Below are 17,328 nucleotides of genomic sequence, written 5' to 3' on the forward strand. Positions count from 1 at the left end.
AGATGACTGAATACCCAGTAGATGTGACTGAGGAACAATTCTTACGATGTGCAATAGTCCCACGGGGGACCCTACCACAGTCATTAAGTAAATGATGCTCTTCTGAGGACATATTAGATAGACTGTTTGCCTAGTGCTCCAAGCACCCACAGCAGGTTTAGACTGTTTGAAGGAGAAACCAAGACATGTAAAAAAGTCAAACCAACTCAAGGATAATAACACCTTGTGAAGCTAGACTCAGAAGCAGCACATATCCAATTCATCATACTATTCTCAGAAAATTGTTCAAAAGCATTTCTCAAATCTGATTTAGACTTACAAATTAATAATGGAAAGTTATACCTCAAAAAAGCTTAATAGTTCCCTGGTAGATAGCAACCTATGAGGATACCAGTTGGGTTTATGCATAAACCAGAACTTAACAGAATTGGTACTAATGATAGGAATGGAGTAGGCACAGGCAGTGGTACAAAACCCAATAAAGGACCATATTTAAAGAGGAAAACTTAGAGAACATTGGGAGATCACTGTAAGTTAATAAATTGCTCAAGAAAACCATCAGCACAGGCAGGCTTGCTTCATCAGTGCAGCCTTGAGAATTGCCTCAGGTCATTGGGTAGGGGAGGGGATGAAGCCTGCATTCATATTCAGACCCAGGGCAAGAGTTTGAGGACCACCTTTCTGCAGATTTGAATACACACCTTACCAGATACTAAGGAGGAGTTACTACTCCCAGAAAGGAAGAGGAGGGCTTTTCCAACCCCAACTCCCCTTGGATGATAAAACTGTAGCCCACCAGGTCTTCTGTACCTGTCTGCTTGCATCTCTCACAAGCATCCTATCTTAATAAATCTATTTCTTGCCTATCACTTTGCCTCCCACTGAATTCCTTCTGAGTAGAGACATGAAGAACCTGAACCTCAGTGAGTCCAGACACAGGGTGAGTGATTCAGGATGAGTGAGTCCCAGCAAGTGGATTCAAGTCCCAATCTGTGTTCTGGCTAGGTTCAGGCTGTTAATATTATCAGTTTCACTAGCAAGTACTTACTTAATTGGGATTCAAAGGAAATCTTTTCCTGAAATGGCCAGGATGGAGCCCTTTAGGTATTCTAAAACTGAGTTTTGGCAAGAGAATTTAGAGAAATACAGCAGACAGAATTCTTAAGGTCTGCTGGAAACAATAGTGGTAAGAGATTTTCTCTTTTCTAAAATTAGGTTAGCAGAAGAAAATATTTGTAGGGTTAGCTCTTTGGATTATTTGAAATGGAAATGTTCCCAAAGGTTAGGTACTTGTCTCCTCAAAGGAAAAATTCTGACACAAGATGGAAATTGAGAAAGAAAATTGAGGATTTATTTAAATGAGAAACACACTTCTAAGGAGAAGCAGGCAGAGAGATGAGCAGCTGCCCTGCATTTTTTTGGCTCATGGGTTATATGGGGCATCTAATTTTATGGGCAGGATATTCACTGGAAAGGTGGGGTTTGGGGATCATATTCCTTAATTTTCATCCCAGCTTCACCTTCTCAAAGGAAGAAGAGATTTTTGTCCTTATTTAATTTTATAAGAAATGTCATGGAGTCAGTGTATGATGCATACCTCTTACCTGCATAGCTAATTTTTGTTGTAATTTTATTATAATGAAGTCATAATGAGCAATAGGTTACATCCAGAAATTGTGGAGATTCACATTCTCTTCTACCTTTCTTTCTTTGCCCCCAGGGCACTTACCATCCCAAAAGGTGTTGTTTCCTATCAGTCTGGAGATTCCAGCTTTTCTTTATCTACCCATGGACCCTGCCATTTGCATGATGTGTGGTTTCCTGCCTTTTGGCCCCAGGCACCCCTTCTCTGCTCCTGTATATCTGCCTCCTGTAACAGAAAGACTTCTAAATCGTTAAAATTTTAGAGAGCTCTCATTTTAAACTACTGAACCTATTGTAATTGGTATGCAGAAGCCTCAAGAGATTTTGAATTTTCAAATTAGCCTCATTGAAGGATGCTCTATAGAAAGTTAATGGAAGATTAATGATATAAGACATAACCAAAAGAAAAAAACTATAATCTGGCATAACTAGGACTCCACTCTACCCAAAAAGTACTTATTCTAGTAATCCTCTATTTGAATTTGTTACTGAACAAAATATACATTCCCAATGCATAACGAGGTCAAATAAACAGAAATGTCAGAGTTTGGAGTAGAGAAATGTTTATTTCACGGTCAAGCAAGGAGAATGGGTGGCTCATGCTAAAACACCACAAACTCCTCATGGTTTGAGAGAAGAAATTCTTATAGGCAAAATTTGGGGTGATGACTACAGGGGATGTGACTATCTTCTGATTGGTTGGTGGTGAGGTAACAGGCAGTGTCCCAGGAATCTTGCACTCAGCCAGGAGTTGCTATCCTCCTTTTGGGTGGGGGCCTCAGTTCTGCAGAAGAACTCACAGATATTGTTATGAATATTCCTTGAAGAGGAACACCCCAAGACTGTTCTATTGTTTCTTGACTGCCTCTCCCTTGTCCTGCATCCCCTCCCTTCCCTGATTAGCAACTGTTTGAACCTGCCCTTTTAGGGAAGTCAAAGAGGCTGACTGAAGCCCTGAAGCCTATTTCCTTCAAACCAGAAATGGGAGACCCAAAAATAATTTGTACCCAGGAACTCCATCAGGTCCTGCTTGGTTCCAAATTGCCTTTCTGTTCTGGATAGGCCATTAAAATGTTAGCTTTAGAAATGGGACCACCTGAAGGTGTATATGATCACCTTCAGGTTAAGGCTGAACGGAAAGCCACAGTTAAAGAACTTCTTAAATCCTGAGATGATCCTTAAAATTTTTGTAAGTGAATTATCAAGATGAGAAGCCACCAGTGTAACTAAAGTTATGACTGTAGTTGATAGTCAGAGCCTGATAGGAATTTTTTTTGTTTTTGTCTTCTCCCCTAAGCTGAGGGAAAATAAAACATTCCAATACAGTTATGTCCATCCTTTGATATCATTTACGTGGCCACTCAATTCTTTGAGGAAATAAAAATAGCTGTCCTTGTTTTACAAACCTAGTCTTTACAGGACTAGTGGTGTGGATCCAGAAACTATTCAAAGCTCACCAATCCTTTTTACCGCTCCCAAAACCTTTCCTCTCTTTATCTAATAGTCTTAGAGAAGTTTAAAAAAAAAAAAAAAAAAAGCTTAAGGGAACAAAACTCCTCCTAGGAGAAATTGGATTTCTCCTCCTATGCCTTTGAGATGTAAATGTTCTACTTGGTCTATCGCAGGACCGTTTTCTAGGCTATCTTTTCAAAATGTAAAGTTACGGAAGGTAATTCTTGTCAAAGGGGAAAAAAAAAAGAAAAAAAAAAAAGCGGTTCCCATTGTGGCTCAGTGGGTGAGGAGCCCAACATAACACCCCTGAGGATGTGGGTGTGAACCCAGAAATTTCTATACGCACAGGTGCTGCCCTACAAAGAAAAAAAAAAAAGAAAAGAAAAAAGAAAGAAAGTAAAAGAGGGAGGAAAAAAAGAAAAAAAAAAGAGGGAGATAGATCATTTGGAAATTTTGTCAAGGAAAAACATAAATCTTAAGTGTCTTCTTCATAAGTATTAGTAAAAGGGGTCTAGCCACTCTAAACAGGTGGCCCTGATTTGATCCAGCTGGTAGAGTCTCAATTTGAATCCAACTTCATTTGTAACTGGGGTGTTTTATATTTTCATACCTGGCAGAAATTTTGGAAGGTGAACTATGGTGTCTCTGTGTGTGTGTGTACATATATATGTTGTAGATGTGTGGTATTGCCAAAATTAATATGTTAAAGAGCTCTATTTAATTGCCTTAAAGGAAATTATATGCTTACACAAATTTAGAAATATTAAGAAAATAACCCAAATGAATTTCAGGATACATCATCTAGGATAAATTTTTAATGAATGAAAACATGTTTAAGTTTGTGGGTTTAATTTCTACAGACATGTCTTTAGAGTTATTAACCTTAAGAATAATACTTTGACTATACCTAAGTTCACTAAAAGTCAAATAAGCTCTTACTATTTCTTTTACACAATTTGTCGGCAAGAAAAATAACTTACTATGAAGAAATTTTAATAGGTAAATTAAAGGTAAATAGGTTAAAAGCTTTTAGGTAAACCCTTTATGAATAATCATTTTTATTGTAGGTCTACTTAAAAATAGTTTCCAGAATTTTATTAACTTGAAACTTTAGAGTCTTGATAAACTAAGTTAAAGGATAGAAGTTTATTAAATATCTAGGTCATTCCCAAATAAAATAAGATATTCTGAGGCAGAATAATGACTCAGTGTAGAAACAAGGGCTTCGATATATTCTTTCCTATAGTTGTTGATTCATATCTCGATGTAGTCTTTGGTATAGCTGTGGATTAATGTCTGTGATTCAGGAGTTCCAGGAAACAACATTCTCACAGGCCTGGTTTTCTATAGATAAAAAACATCTGCTTTACATCTAGGTGCCCCTTTGTAAGGAAAACAAAGGGGCAGCCAAGGGGGGGACAAGTGGAGTTGATCTCAACAGAGCCAGATCACCTTTATTAGGCAAGGAGGGGCAGCAGTCAGTCTTAGAACAAGACCAGGCTACTGCATCGAGGGTCATCAGGAGGTTTGAATATATAGGGGGGCTAAGTATGGACTTTTTTTTTTTTTTTTTTTTTTTTTTGCCAAGGAGTTCTGTTTCTTGTCCAGAGTGTTTTATCAGTTAAAGTTTAACGAGTTAGGTCCGGGGAACAAAGGTTTCTGGGCTTGGACAATCGGTGTTTCTCTGGCATTTCCCCGGGTATTTTGGGGAGTCAGTCTTCCAGAGAGAAAAGCCATTAAAGCTAAAAACCCTTCCTTCAATCTCTAACTCACCCCTTGACTGATGGGGAAGGAATGAGAGGAATGGTGATTCCCAGTATAGGGGAAAGAAGAACAAAGTAGCCATAAAACTTATATGGCATATCCATCTCTAAGATCCCTATTGGGTAAGGCCTGACATCGGTGAATGGACAAGGCCAGTGGGAAAAATAATGATGTTTAAATGCCACCTTGGTACCACCTTTCTTAAGAAATAAAAACCTCCATAGAACAGTAGAAATGGGGATTCTATCCCCCCCTCCCACTGTCTGTGCTGGGAGCTTTTTTACTTTCCTGTTATAAAGTCTTTTTCTTATTGTCTGTGTGAGTGTGTTGGTGAAGTTCATTCTTCGTCTCCATGAACAAGAACCAAAATTCTGGTAACATTGGAACGTTAAATTCTGAATATATAGGTTTCCTTTTACAGAGAAACTAAAGATATTTAGGACTATTAATATATATGTTAGATGTCACTTTGAGGCAAAAAAAAAAAACCTCTATAAAAAACATGTTTTTTAGAAACCGTAAATAGTATTTGTAAATTTACCCATCTACAGAATGCTAATGTAAAAGATAGTTCATAATTGGGTTCTTAATTTCCTAAGAAAATAAAATTTTTAAGGTCGAGAATTCTAATTAAAATACTTAACTAAAGCTACTGGAAATTAATGAAGAAAACATCTTTGAATGTGAGGAGAAATAAGATACCAGGAATGGAAATGCATTTTTTTAAGAGAAAAAAAAAGTAATATTGCCCTAAAGCTGGTTATTTTTAAATGGGAGAGAAAGTAATGTACAAATGAATATGGATGAAGAAAGATGTAGAAGTTTTGTGAGAGGAAAAAAAAATATCTTTAGAAAGAAATGCTATGGGACTTCACATTGTGGTTTGGTAAGGAACCTGAGTAGTATCCATGAGAACATGGTTTCAATGCCTGGCCCTGCTCTGTGGGTTAAGGATCTGGCATTGCTGTGAGCTGTGGGATAAGTCACAGATGAGACTCCAATCTGGCATTGCTATGACTATGGGGTGGGCTGGCAGCTGTAGCTCCAATTTGACCCCTGGCCTGGGAACTTCCATATGACATGGGTGTGGCTCTGAAAGAAAGAAAGAAAGAAAGAAAGAAAGAAAGAAAGAAAGAAAGAAAGAAAGAAAGAAAGAGAGAGAGAGAGAGAGAGAGAGAGAGAGAGAGAGAGAGAGAAGGAAGGAAGGAAGGAAGGAAGAAGGAAGGAAGGAAGGAAGGAAGGAAGGAAGGAAGGAAGAAATGCTATGTGTGTTAGGAGTGATTGAAGGTTAGAATAAATTTAATTGAGTAAGTGAATGGTAATATTAAAAGTAAGATAGTGCAAAACCTAAATTTGTTTCTTTTCTCTGTTAAGAGGGCAAAGTTTTCTTAGAATATTGATCTGATTTTGATAGCAGATTGTAAAGTTTGTTTTCATTTGTAGTAATTTGTTTTAACTTCCTGTATTTGTTTTCAAAATCTCTTATTGTCACTTTGGCTAAGTGAATAAGTATTATTTACAGTGAAATATGATCCTATTTGACCAAGTATTTTAAAACATTTTTTAATATTTTGACAAATTTCCCAAGCATCAAATTTCGAGTTCTTTTGACCTATCTAGTTTGGGATGCATCTGAGGACCCAGAGAGAGGTGTTAAATTAATTAAGTTTATTTATCATAATCCTTATCAGTTAAAGAATTTCAAGATATTTGAGGAACCTCAAAAAGAGTGGAATTCACCCAAATCTATAGATGGAGAAAGCTTGTCATGGCTTTCCTGGCCTTGAGAGGAAGTGCAATTTGAGATTCATTTTAAAAAGTTCTAACAAAGCCAACTTAAAAAAGTTGGTGTGATCAACTACATTTATGTAAATAATCAGGCCATGTTTATTAAAACCAGACTTATTTTTCAAACAGATTAATCTTAATTTGGCTAGAGTTGGTAGAAATCAGGGTAATTTTAGAGAAAAAAAAATTCTGTTTAGTGGATATTAAGTTCTAGTGTTGTTATCCTTGAGGATATTTTTTGTATTTATCACTTAAGACACTTTTCAGAAGGCTTTTTGTTGCTGTTATATTACTGTAAAGTTTAATGAATTATTAAAAGGATATTCAAATTTTTTTTTCCCGAAGCTTATCACAGTAACCTATCTTTGGATGAAAATCAGAGTCCTTATGACCTGAAACAAGGAAATTATGCGTATTGGAGAAGACAGCAGTTAAAGGACTCTTCACAGCTACATTGGAAGGAGACATATCAGCCCTCTTCTCCTGAATGGACTGCAACTCTTGTCTCACACCTGACTTCTAATAAGACCAGGACTACCAGACTAGGATGAGAAGACAACATCTAAAGTAGACAGCTGATCCAATATGTTGGACCAAGCCTGTATATTAATTATTTGATAATTTCTCTTGGTTTTGTTTATGAACCAAATGTATTTCTTCCTACCGTCTCAATCATATGCAGATTACAAAAATCAATCCAGTTACTGGGTTTGTGGTCAACTACCCATGTCCACTACTCCTGAGTTATTTTGGTGGTTTTCTCTTCTCTAATGCTCTAACTGGGTGGCCTTTAGAAAGTTTACTTTAATAGTTCCCTGGTTAAGTTCCAGTGGGTTACAGATCTGACCTTGTCACTGCTGTTGTTTGGGTCACTGCTAGGGCTTGGGTGCAGTCCTTGGTCTGGGAACTACCACATGCCATGGATGCAGCCAAAAATAAAATAAAAATAAATAAAACAAGAAAAAAAAGAAATTTTACTTAGAAGAAAGTATGAGCTACCACTAATATCATAAAATGGGATCCCCTTACCTGGCCAATTAATGACAACTTTTTTCAATATGGCCTAAATATTCTTTTTCATTAGATGTTAAATTTTAGGTGGTTCTTAGGGGTACATGATTAATTTATGGAACAAGTTTATGACCTTGGCTTTCCCCAGGTTCATTATGAAGATGCATAATTATTTTCCCTTGGACTCAAGTTTACCTACAGTCAGGCTTTGAAACAGCCCCTAACAATCTGCCTTTGATGTGCACATGCTGGGGTCAATCAGTTTTCCAATAGTATGATCATTTGGCTATGATATTTGTTCCTTCACTTGGAATAGATGATATCATTACTCACAAAGGTGTTAACAAAATGTCTCAGCAAGCTTTGAATGAGAGTAATCAAGTCATTAGCTTTCTCAACTCAATTGTCTCCATAATGAGAAAAATGGTTCTACAGAATCACATGACCCTCAGTATTCTAATTGCTTCCCAAGGGGGACCTTATGCTATAAGCCACACGAAATGTTGTGTTTTTATACCTGATGGCTCTTCTAAAGTACTTGTCTTGTGACACTTATGGATAATGAAATTTCTTTTCTGAATGATCCCCTTCCTAGTTTATGGTAAATACTAGGAAAATAGTCTGGTTTAGGAGAATCTGGCTTAAGCTTTAATAATGACGTTGATACTTCTACTGACAATTTCAATTGCAGTTTGTGTAACACATAAAGTGATACTTTCTTGCTTGTTGTGCTATACATAACATACTCCTAAAATAATGATATCTAAACAACCTGCAACTATTGATCACATCTAGCATTCTCAATAAACTTATGAATATACACAATGCAATGCAAGGTAAAATTGGCATAAGCCTTATTGGACAACTCGGAATTGACCATTAGCCCTTTCCAGACATCTTACTGGTACAACTCCCTAAAAAGAAAGAACTGCTAAGACTTGACATCGGGGGACCTTATAGACCTGGGACAGATAAGCAAACACAGTGGCATTAAGGGACCAAATATTTGACCACTTAATGCCTCTATTCAAAGATTAATAATCAAAAGTGAGAAATTAATAAATAAAATTCATATTTTATGGCAAGAGAAGAAAAATTTAAGTACAAATTTTTCTCTGAATGTTTGGTCTTCCTTCTACCCCTTCAGTGTATATTATGAATCTGCATTAATCAGACTTCCTTAGGAGATAACATTCTTTATTAATCTTGTAAGGGATCTTGATGACACACTTCTTATTTTGTATGTGCAGATCTGGACTGTATAAACTTTGAATGCATTATTTGATGTATAACCCTCTGTCTCAAAAACTTATGTAACTGTGCTTTGACCTCTAATGAGGAGAAAAGTCCTTAGAGCTTTCTGAAAGATTGTCTCCTTGGTAATAATCTTCAGTTTGGCTCTAACAAAATTTTCTATTTCTTTCTTAGATTGACTATTGATTAATTCTTTCATTGACAGAGGAATGCAAGGTAAAATGTGAAAGGATGGAAGCAGTCTGGCCCCATAACTCTCAAAACTAACAAGTCAATGTTCCCTCTAAGACAAAGCCTATACAAAGGACAAAACCTGGGAATGAAATATAAATTGAGCAGAATAGAACAATAAACACAAGGACAAAGAATATCCAGATGAAATTGGAGGAAGAGATAAGATTCAGAAGTTCTCATGAAGTGCATTGACTATTTTTGAAGGTTTAATAGAAACATCAGAAGGAGTAGCAGTGGATTTAGAAAAGCTCTCTGCGCCACACTTTCATTCTAAAATTTCAACAAGCTCATTTCATATAGCCATGAGAAATAGAACAAAATGAACAGGATACTATATCTAAATGAAGTGAAACACAACAGAAAAAAAGTACCAAAGAGAGGTAAATATAAACAGGCATCTTCAAATGAGCAAAATGACAATGGGGATATTAAGAAATGGTACAAGATATGAAATAAATATATATCAGAATTGAAAAAAAAATGAGATTATTAACCGCTGGAAATAATTTGAAACAAAAGAAAAAAATATTTCAGAAATAAAAACAAGAAACATGAGAGCAATTAAGAATGAGATAATGCCTTAAGCAAAAATAAAAGATTAAATTGAGAAAATTTTAAAAGCCAAAAGGAAAGGAAGAAAGAAAGATACAGCAATATAACAGATGTCACCAAGAGGGAAAAAATAGCAAGCAAGGAAACAGAATACTGAAAATTTTAATCAAGTAAATTAACCATAAATAATAGGAAAAATTTGAGACATCACTATGAATTCATAATGTATTTTATATTTAAAAGTTTGAAAGCCTCAGAAACAAAGGATCAGAGAGAATATGTAGTTCCTAGATCATGGTTTTCAAATAATATTTTCAAATAAAGACTCCAGGGCTTCTGAAAGAAGAGGCTAATTTGAGAACTATAAAAGATAAACCTGAAACAACATGTCCTAACAGATAGCAAGGAAAATGTAAAAAGCTATTGAGGTTGAATCCAGAAGACACAGGAACCAACTTGAAGAGCTTCTACTGGCCAAGGATGGGACAATTTGAACATCAGTAAGGATTATGTTTTCAATAGATCAAAACATATAAAATATGTTTAAAAAGCCACCTGTGGAAAATGCTAAGGAATCAACATTTTTTTCCTCTTTATGGCCACACCTGTGGCCTATGGAAGTTCCCAGGCCAGTGGTTAAATCAGAGCTGCGGCCTCAGGCCTATACCACAGCTGCAGCAATGCCAGATCTAAGCCACATCTGTGACCTACATTGCAGCTTGAGGCTATGCCAGATCCTTAACCCACTGAGTGGTGCCAGGGATCAAACCCACATCCTCATGGACACTATGTCAGTTTCTTAACCCAATGAGCCACAATGGGAACTCCAGGAGTCAGTTTTTATTTTAAAAATTTGTGAGCAGAAAGTATCTGCCATTTATTCTTCATTTTCTATTTTAAAAACACAATTTCAGGCAACCAAAGAACCAATGAAGTGGGATATCTCTCTCTATAAAAGCATTCTAGCTGATAAATGAAGAAATTTTAAATTCAATAATTGTCTTGTAAGGTTTAACAGGTTAATGGTCAAGGTCACTGAGAATCAATGACTGCTAACATCACAGAGAGAGACAACCAATCACTAAGCTTCCCCTAATGGAAGAATATACTGCCACCCATGATGTAAGATTTCTGAATAACTGACCATGAATCTCATTAAAGTTCTCAATCTGCCAATAAATGGGAAAAGTAGAGGACAGAAGCATATAGAAAACTACAATGGAGGAAGAAAACAATATATATATATTTGATTTACATTTATATTTATAAACCTTACACATATATTTATGTGGAAAGAGAGAGAGTGATTTTTAAATGCTTAAAGACATATCCAAAAAGACAAAACTGGGAGTTCCCATCATGGCTCAGCAGAAACGAATCTGACTAGTATCCATGAGGAGGCAAGTTCAATCCCTGGTCTCACTCAGTGGGTTAAGGATCTGGGGTTGCACTTGGATCTCATGTTGCTGTGGCTGTGATGTCGGCCAGCAACTACAGCTTCGACTGGACCCTTGGCCTGGGAACCTCCACATGCCACAGGTGCAGCCCTAAAAAGACAAAAAAAAAAAGACAAAACTAAATTATGGTGGCATTAGTGTGAGAAAGAAGTGTAAGAAGCTGGGAGAGTTGTTCATTTTGGTGGTAGTGGTCATGGCAAAGTTTGATTAGGAAGAAAGAGGGAGTCCGGGAAAGTGTGTAAGGTTGCTGGGAATGTTCTAGCTCCTAACTTGGATGGTGGTTACCAGGGTGTACGTTTTAGAATTCACTAAGCTATATATTTATGTGATTTTCTAAATTTATACCATAATGACCATTAAGACTATTCCTTTTTTTTTTTTTTGAAGACTATTCATTTTTTAAAAAGTTTAAGAAATAACAGGTTGAACATGGTTAAACAGGTTTCTTTACTTTGGGAGCTCTCAGAGCATTTAAGATGCCAGTGCATATTGATAATCATTAGGATGGCAATTTAGCTTGCAACATTTAACAATCTAATTTAGTCAAGAATTTCTTTTTTTTCCCAAAACACCTATTAACAGTTCTCAGGACACTAGTGGTCCCTGAAGCATACTTCAAGAAATGCTCATTTATTTAATACATCAGTGTAAAAAAATCCTGGGTCCTTTAAAAATATATGTGTGTATATATATGTGTGTGTGTGTTTGTGTGTGTGTATACATGTGTGTATATATATATATCATATCTAAATGTCACCTATTTGTTTTAATTTACTAAACACTTCTTATGGACAATTTTAAACACTTTCTGCTTGTCAATAAGAAGTTTTCTTTAAGCTGAGATTATTCCTAGCCACATCTTGAAGTGTGTGGTAATTCCCGGTCCAGGGATGGAACCCACACTACAGCAGAAACCTGAACTGCTGTAGTGACAATCTTGGATTCTTAACCCACTGCACCACAAGGGAACTCCACCTACTGCTTTCTTGATCTCTGAAACACAATAAACTCAGAGTTCCCTCATGGCTCAGTGGGGATCAGAATCTGGTGTTGTCACTCCTGTGGCTCTGGTTACAGCTGGGCATGGGTTTGATCCCTGGCCCAGGAACTTCTACATGCCCTGTGGCCATCAAAAATAAAAGAAATACAATAACTCTTTTCAGTAAGGACAGTGAGTTTATGTTTTAATAGGAGAATACAAAATTCAGTTCAGTGAAATTAAAATCTCACAGTTATAGTAATTTTATAATATAGTTTGTTATATATTGGGAAAAAAAATAGCTACATCACAGTGCTTGGGTAGCCAAAGCTGGAGGATCATCCGTGTGAAGGACTGCTTTGGGTAGCGAGATCCTTTCGATGCAATTTGGTAACTACGCCCTTAATGTCAAACTACAAAAGCAAGAAAATTGTAGTGAGCTGTGCCCACATTGTTCTCATTTAATATTGAGTATTGATATTAGGTAAGCGACAGGGTTGTTGTTTTTTTTTTTTTCCTTTCTTTCTAACTTCAAAAAACTGCATTAGTAAGATATTAAAAGAAAACTAAGGTCTACAAAAGAGGTAAGTAATCTTCATCTTAACCCTTCAAAAATAAGCATAATAGCAGCAATTACTAAAAATCTCACCAAGCTAAATTTAGTTGCACTTGAACTGTAATGGAAACCTTCTCAGAAGAAAACAGAGATACCTATAACAGATTAGATGCATTCAATCATTCATTCAAGAACATTTATGGAGATCCAAGCACAGAGCGTGCCTGCTACAGGGTTTACAATACAGTTAGGGAAGATGTAGTTCCTGTTCTTGCGGAGGATGAAGTCAAATGAGGAAGTTGAAGGAGTAAAACGGCTATCAGCATCCCATTGAGCAGTAAGTGCCGCAGCAGTGGAAGCACCGTGCACCTGGAAGAGTCCACCATATGAGCACTAACCATGACTTTGGGGATGAGTAGAGCTCTTGGAACAATTGTCTTCTAGACTGAGACCTAAAGGATGAAGAATTAAACTGACATAGGACAGAGGCACTCCAACCAAAGCAAAAACATGCCAATGCCCAGGGCCAAAAGAGAGTGTGGGCATTCAGGTAATTTGCAAATAGGTCACTCTGGCTGAAGCCCAACTGAAAGGTGGTTGATAGGCAGAAGGCAAAAGAGATGGGCAGAAGTTAGGGGGCGGAAAAGAGTTCTCTGGGATGCTTAGATCTCATCCAGAGGGCATGAGAGAACTTCTGAGGGTCCAAATGACAATGATTCAGTCTCATTTGCCCTGAACTCAAATAGCCATTTCACAGACTTGGTAGCAATTTGTTTTCACACCACACATGGCTTCAGGAATGACTCTAGAATTATCTTGCTTCTTACTATACACTTGAAAATTAAAAGCAGCATGAATGACAAAATTTGCTTTATGAGAAGAAGAAAGATGATAAGTTTAATAGGAAAGGTTGATCAAACTCCACAGGCATAATAAGACTCCTTTCATTTAGACTTAGAAGTATTTCATAGATATTATATTTAGTTATATAAAATTTTTGTATAAATATTGCTATTATCTCTCCATTCCATGAACTTAATTCTATTTCTGGCCAAATCACACTCTTTAACTAAAGGATGTCTAGGGCCCCTGTTTCATTACAGAATAAAAGCTTCAATGACACATTAGCATAATATGTTTATGCTATAGATGCTACTTTCAAAATTGATCTTTGTACCAAGCATGCAGCTGAAATTTTTGACAATATTGGGAAACCCAAGGTACACTCACAGCATTCTCAAAATGATTTTCCTTTATGCAATTTTTCAATTTATTCATTTAGAAAGTTGAATTTGTTGGTCAATAAATGGCATAAATAAAATTAATATCACAGAGTCCATCTTGATATGAATCAATCAGTTCTCTGAATTAATAAAAAAAATTCTGATCTAGCATCATAACTGCACCAAATCTTCAGGGAAAAAAAAATAAAGAAAAATTATTTCTTAGTTTAACTTTATTTCTTACAAAGCATCAACTCTCCCTGATAGTAGAGCAACAAGAAAAGCCCATTGTATAAAGTACAGGGCTCTGACGACTTTATTTAGACCTAAGAATAGAAATAACACAAGATCTAAAAAGGCTAAGTAAGAAAATCTCTTCTTTTTTTTTTTTTTGACACGATGGTCATTTTGAAAAATAATTTATTAATTTTGTAGACTAACACCCTAAAGCATTTCTAGAATATTGACAAACAATACACAAAAAAGATTGAAATATCTTAAAATCTTTAAAAATAGGTTGCTATGATTAATTTTCTAAGCACAAAAGTTTTCTTATATCAGTGAACAGAATAAAAAGTGACTTCTCTACCATTACCAAAATGTTAAATATTAATTAAGTTCAAAAGCCCACTATTTTCAAAGCAAATAGTGCCAGGCAGGAAATAAAACAATGAAAAAGATGCAGGATCTGCCCTTCAGGTAGCTGAAGCTCTAGACACACAAGCACAGTTATGGAACAACACGATCTCACGATCAGAGATAAGCGTAAGGCAATGTGGGAGCACATTGCAAGGGCATTTTAGGTACCAGTCTCAAATTTTACCAAAAGCAAATATGGCAATTCATTAAATGTTAAAAATCAGTTGTCAGAGAAATTCACAGATACAGAGATTGACTAAAAATACTTAATAATCAAATGTGAGTCTTATTTTAATTCAACAAATGTTACCTATATTTAAGGAGCTGCTGGGTATTACATGATCTGCTAATTACAGAGACCAAGAACAGCCCCAGCCTCAAAGAGCCCAGTAGAATTTTATATTAAAATTATTATTAAAAGAATACCATATAATACCACGTATATGTGGACTCTAAATTGTGGCACATGTAAACCTAGCTACAGAACAGAAACACTCACAGACATGGAGAACAGACTTGTGGTTGTTGTGGGGGCAGTGGATGAACTGGGAGTTGGGGTCAACAGATGCAAATTATTACATTTAAAATGGATGAGCAGAGACAGGGTTAAGATGGCAGAATAGAAGGACTGGAGCTCACCTTCTCTCATAAAAACAACAAAATTACAACCAAATGCTATAACCTTCAACCAAATGGACTGGAGACGTCCAAAAAGATATTCTACTCCAGAAGACAAAGAGGAGGCCACATCAACATGGTAGGAGGAGCAATTATGTAATATAGGCAACCACATACTGGCTGGGTGAGCAGCTCACAGACTGGAAAGTAACCATTTCACAGAGACTTACCTACAGGACTGGGAGTTCTGAGCCCCATGTCAGGTCCCCAAACCTGGGGATCTGGCACTGAGAGAAAGACCCCCCCAGAGAATCTGGTATTGAAGGCCAGTGGGGCTTATACACAGGAGCTCCACAGGAGTGGGGGAAACAGAGACTCCATTCCTGAAAGGTGCACATAGGCTTTCATGTGCACTGGGTCCCAGGACAAAGCAGAGGAGCTGTAAGAATCTGGGTCAGACCTGACTGCAGTTCTTGGAGGATCTCCTAAGAAAACAGGGGATAACTGTGGTTCATAGGGGAAGGACATAGGAAGCAAAGGTCTCCAAAATATTCATCAGCATGTGTTCCTGTAGAGGTGGCCATTTTGGGACAATCTGGCCCACCCATCAGCGCTGAAAAGCCCCAGGCAAAACAATAATCCAGGTGGGATCACAGCCCCACCCATCAATATACAAGCTGCCTAAAGACCACCACACATACACAGCTGCCTCTAATCTCACCTAGAGACAAAGACCAATCCATCAGAGGGATAGGAATCAGCCCCACCTACCAGTGGGTAGGCATTAGTCCCTCCCATCAGGAAGATTACAGCAAGACCATGTACCAATTTCAGCCACAAGGGGGCAGACATCAGCTGTAAGGCTGTATCTTTATTGTCAACAAAAAGGAGACCACGCCAAAAACCTATAAAAATGAAAAGACAGAGAACTATAAGTCAGATAAGGGAGCAAGAAAACCCCCAGAAAAACAGTGATCTGGAGATTATCAAACCTTAGGCTGATGATGCTTAAGATGATGCAAGACATTGGAAATAAACTGGAGGCAAAGATTGATAATTTACATAAAACACTTAACAAAGAAATACAAGATTTAAAACTTAAGCAAACAGAGACGTGAAATACAATAACTGAAATAAAAAATTCTTTAAAGCAACCAACAGCAGAATACAGGAGGCAGAAGAACAAATAAGTGAAGTGGAGGCCAGACTAGTGGAAATCACTGATGCGTAACAGGAAAGATGTTGGGAGACATGTTTCTACAATTTTTCTTATCTTCTCTGTTTCTGTTTTCTATGCTGAAAACTCCATCTTGTCCTTCTTTACTTTAATGCATATTCCTGCTTGGAAAAAAGTCACAGTGCTGGTAAATAACAAGCTTAAACACAAAGACCAAAAGGCATAAGTTATTCATGCGGTCAGCTGAGTGAGGACATAATGCATTGGTCTAAGCATGCTGGACCTGTGCAGATAGGCATGATGTTTACACAGCATGTTATATCCTCTTAAAAATAAGAGGAAGATGAGCCTTATGGCCCCAAGGGGTTGATGAGGGGTCATTAGCAGGATGTGCATCAGCAAGGAGAACCGAGGTGCAAACCTAGGCATGCTGGGCTGCCGCAGATAGGCATGCCTTTTATGGAAGCACAATGATGAATCCCTAGATGCTATGCATAGATAGCTGATGCCAGTCTTCCTCAATGCTAATGATTATTAAATGCCTAAAGGTCAGAATAAAAGCTTAACCATCTACCAGCTATGTGACTTTTAAAATAATAAAAGAACTTTTAAAATAATGAAAGAACTAAATCCTGCACCTGCAACCCCCTCCTCACTTGATGTAATCCTAAAGAGCACGATAAAAGCAGTGTGGTTTCTTCAGGTGGTGGTCTTGGTCCCTGAAATCTTGAGCCCCCTGGTTCCCACCTTTAATTAAGATAAATGTCTCTGCGTCTTGCTTTATGTTAACTTTTTCTTAAGTTCCAAGCACCCATTCTTCAGCCCTCACCTGCTGAGGCGATCTTGGCAAAAAGAGAAAAAAGATTGAAAAGAAATGAAGACAGCCTTAGAGAACTCTGAGACAACATTAAATGCACCAACAGCCATATTATAGGGGTGCCAGAAGGAGAAGAGAGAGAGGAAAGGACAGAAAAAAATAT

The sequence above is a fragment of the Phacochoerus africanus genome, chromosome 1 (genome assembly GCF_016906955.1).
Source record: "Phacochoerus africanus isolate WHEZ1 chromosome 1, ROS_Pafr_v1, whole genome shotgun sequence".
Taxonomy (NCBI): domain Eukaryota; kingdom Metazoa; phylum Chordata; class Mammalia; order Artiodactyla; family Suidae; genus Phacochoerus; species Phacochoerus africanus.